Source organism: Temnothorax curvispinosus, unplaced genomic scaffold (assembly GCF_003070985.1).
Source record: "Temnothorax curvispinosus isolate PA1 unplaced genomic scaffold, ASM307098v1 QBEX01005876.1, whole genome shotgun sequence".
NCBI lineage: Eukaryota > Metazoa > Arthropoda > Insecta > Hymenoptera > Formicidae > Temnothorax > Temnothorax curvispinosus.
The window spans coordinates 412,175-416,978 of NW_020215656.1; positions in this window are offsets into that span (position 1 = coordinate 412,175).

Here is a 4,804-nt window from a genome sequence, read left to right on the forward strand (position 1 = left end):
TCGTCTTCAGCCGTGATAATTATTAATTATAATATTAACGTGCCTGAATAGACTAAAAAAATAAGTTAAAAATTATCACTACACGTGAAATGCATTTAGAAGTCACGTGTACGTGACAAAAGTCAGTTAAGCAAATCGAAAGACATGAATGAAAAATTACGTTCATCTACCGCGTTACGTTTTTTAACAGACAACTTTTGAGAAATCGCTCGTAATCAACACGGCATCGGTCGAATTAAGAATCGAGCGCACACGGCGTGCGCGTCCCGAAGAGACGCCGGTAATTATAACAGGGTACTCACCTCCGTGCTCCAGCGACGAAACCAGGTCGGCACTCGGCGATGACGGGGGCGGCAAGAGAGAATTTCGGCGATGGCACAACCCGGCGCAACATAAATCAGATCCCCAATCCGAATAGGTAGGTAGGTAGGCAGAGGTGTGATAGAGATACCGACCACTCTAACGACCACTCAAAGTCAAAGCCAAACGTCATTGCAACCCGCGGCACTACATCCAGCAACGGCCTCGGGCGCGTGACGCGCTGTCACGATCGTCGCGCAAAATTCAAAACCGAAATTCCGCGCATTGTCCGCGCGTCACCGCGTCACTCACACGCGAGATTCTCTAAATCATCGGACCACGTTCCCGGACAACAACTCGCGGCGTGCGTGCGACGATCCGCGCGCGCGGCGCGTTTGGCGAAACGGCCGGGGCCGGCCGACTCCGAATCTCCGCGGCTCCTTACGTCCGTCTCGCGCGCGCGAGATCGCGAGTCCTCTCGCCTCCACGCTCTCGCTTCCGTTACACTCGGTAACAAGAAACGCTGCATCTCGGTCTAGCTAAACGTCAGCGAGTGCTCGCCTCGAATTGAAATGGAAATTCATTCGAACAACGAAAACAAAAAGCGGCACATGAATGTGCGTTTAAATTCACGTATCCTTCGTTATCGAGAAAAATTATAAAAAAAAATAATTTTGTGATTTAAAGATAAATGTAATTCATTCATAAATTCGTAAATTAACGACCGGGTCTGTCATTATCAGCTGTTCGAACCGCGATTAACTGAATTTTTCAAGAGTGCAGCTGGAAATTGTCAACGCACTTTTGCCGTATATTTAAAAAAATACACATGTATACTGGGTTCACACAGATCGTATTGATATTTGAATTACGCTGTAAAATCGACAAAACCACGAAGCAATAAGAACTGCGGATCATTCGACACAACGTACGGAAATATTAAATCAATTAACCTACGATCATCCTGGGACCTGCCGCGTGACGTTTTATGTCAAATCTCAACTCGCGTGGAGTAACATCGACATCTCAATTCAACGAAATCACGAGCGTAACGAAACTACGATCGCACGAAGCGAGGAGGAAACTCGGAGCCGGGCACAAGAAACGTCAGTTGACAATCGCGTATATCAAACTGCGAAAACGGCAACGCGACACGAGCGGTGCTCTCGATCTTCGATATCGCACTGACGGCGTCATGCCCGTTCTAGACTGGAGGATGAGCCGACTCTCGGCTCATCCGAGTGAGTGGTGTAGACGGGTAAAAATCTATAGGTTATGTATAGTTTATGTCACGTACACTATAGAAGGCGGATGAGCCGAGAGTCGGCTCATCCTCCAGTCTAGAACGGGCATCACTCTTGTCCGTGAAAACGAAAAACGTCACTCGCAAGAAGTCGGAGCCGAGCGAAACGCACGAACTTGCGAGCGAGACGCGAGACCCCGCGAGCACACCCGCACACGTCGCACAGCAGCATGGGACTGAACGGTCGGACGGTTGCAACGCCGCCCCACCACTGCCCGTCGCGCGTGATCCCCCCACTCCGCCGCCCAGGCGCCGGGCGCCGGGCGCGGGCGGCGCGTTAACGCGGCTATGTTCGCGGAATACTAACCGAAAAGCGGCGTCCCGATTTCACGTACATATCTATAAGTTTATACGCGTATTTATGACTCGATATATAGGTGTATGTAGGAAAGGGAACAATAAAAGCCCGTCGCTGAAAAATGTTTTATCTGACCTCGGCTCGTTTCGCGACCAAATTCGGGGCTGGACTGAAACGACCGCGACGCCGCGACGTACCGAAGACGTAAAAAAATTCCCGAATTGTCCAACACCTCGGCACTTTGACACTCGCGATCCGCGACACTTAATTTCGACACTTTCGACACACGACTCCGGCACTCCCGTATTCCCGGCGATACTCCGATGCTCGCGACGATTAATCGGACACTTTGTTTCAGATCCGGCGGATACAGACCGCGAGAAGCGCGGAGCAGCGCGGAGCTGCCGCGGCTCGCTGCCGACCGTTGCGGGAGGGACGAGGCGACTGAAGTATGCGGCGCGTCCTAACCGTCCTTAATGCGCGTCACCTGATGCTTCAAACCGCGGACTCCATAACGGCTACTCCGCTATTCGGCGCTTCGACATGTCCGATATACTCATTTCGATGCGCTCGACACTCTTGATTGACGCCGCGGACACTTAATTCGACGTTCTCGAACTCGTCTCAGATTCGGCGAGCAAAAATCGCGAGAGATACGAGGCTCGCCAACGAATCTGCCATTCGGCACTTCGACGAATCTGCCGATACTCAATTCGAATGTCTCAATGAGCTATTTCACACCACCGACACGCGAATTCAACTCTACCGGCACTCGATTCGACGTTTTCGTCACTTAATCCGACATCCGGGGCATTTATTTTAGATTCGGCGAGTACAAATCGCGAAAAACGCGGAGCTACGCCGCGACTTGCGGCCGACCGTTACGAGAGAGACGGAGCGACTGAAGTATGCGGCGGGACTTTTTAGTCTTTTTACTTGCGTTACCCGATGCTTTCGCTTCAATGGCCGTTCGCTGTTTCGGTATTTCGGTATTTCGTCACATTTGATATTTCGATGCTCAATCGACACATCTCCAACACTTAATTCAGTACTCTCGCAATCATTTCAGATTTGGTGAGCAAATATCGTGAGAAATACAAAACTCACTAAAGACCGTGGCACATAGAAAAATTTAAGTAGCAAAAACTCTTGCAGTATATAAGCAAATCAGCCAATCACAGTCAAGAACTTAAAGCACGGCCCTAAGCGGTAGCGAATCCATACCGTTGATTTCTTACTGCGTAAGTTTTACTGCTTGAGTTTTTTTATGTGCCAAGGCCCTAACGGGTCCGTTACTCCGGATATTCGGCACTTCGACGATACTCGATTCGCATCTCCCAATACACTATTTCGCACCACCAACACGCGATTTTACACTATCGACACTCGATTCAACGTTTCCGACACTTAGGGCCGGTTGTCCCAACCTATTGGTAAGCTACCTGATATAGTTAAATCACATGTCTATCTTTGTCCAATGTAAAGGATAAACAAAGACATCATATGATTTAACTATTAGGTAGTTTAACAACAGGCTGGAACAACCAACCCTTAATTCGACATTCTGTGCACTCGTTGTAGATTCGGCGAGTAGAAATCATGAAAAATGCGGAGTTACCGCAGCTTGCCGCCGTTGCGAGAAAGACAAAGCGCGTATGCACCAGAACTTTCTTACTTGCGTTACCCGATGCTTTGCACATTGGATGCAGTAATGGCCGTTAGCTATTTCGGTATTTCGTCACATTTGATATTCGACTCGACACTCAATTGAGATCTCCAAAACTTACCCTCATACTCATTTTAGATTCGGCGAGCAAAAATCGCGAAAGAGATACGAAGCTCGCCAATCGACACATTCGACACTTTGCCACTACCGATATACTATTCATATTCACACCACCGACACGCTCCCAACATTCGATTCGACGTTTCCGACACTTAATTCGACATCCTGAGCACTCATTGTAGATTCGGCGAGTGCAAATCGCGAGAAAAACGCAAAGCTTTCTCACACCACGTGGCATCATGGAAATACGGAATGCCCAACAAACTAACTTGCGAAGTAGACGACTGCAAGTCGACTGAATAAGTCGAGGGCATTCCATGTGTGTAAAAAGGAATTGGAAGAATGAAGAACGGTTTTCAAATAGACAAAAAGGTAGAGACCTTCGGTGAAATGCCTGAGATACGAAAACAATGTATAAATTCAAAATTTTCCAAAGCTTTGTTTTATCGAAGCTCGCTTTTATTTAAGCTCAAATGCGTTTCGAAGCAAGATATTCTGTAGATTTTGTATTAACGTTCTTTCGTGGATATGAAAGAAAGACATTTTCAAAAGGACATTCTTCCATGATATTTCAGCCTCGTTATGCCTTGCTGTCAAATTCAAACCTGGTCAGTTCACAGTTATATGTACCGAGATGTACTCTTCCTTTCTCTTTTTTCTCTCTTTCTCTTTTTCCTTCCTCCCTCTGTGAAACTGATACTCCTTTATTTAAGCAACAATGCAGGAACGCTTTGCGTTCTAAATACCGTCGGGCAAACAATACGCATATTCAAAAGTTATAATTAAACTTTATTTATACATAAAATGTAAGTAAATTGAAATTAGTTTGTGCGCGTACAGAGATGCAACGAAAAAAATTATCGTTAATAAATCGTGAGGAGAGCTCTTCAATAAAGGGCTACTGCAGACGATCTACTAAGAACAGTAACTTGATACTTTGGTGAGGGCACTTAATTGATTGAGGCAAATTGAACGATGAATTTATATTGCGGACCAGAGAGCACAGCCAATAATCTATTAGTACAATCACGAAACTAAAATATATATATATATATATATATATATATAGAGTTTGACTCTCGATGTAATTTGTATTATTGAGATCTCAAAATCTCGG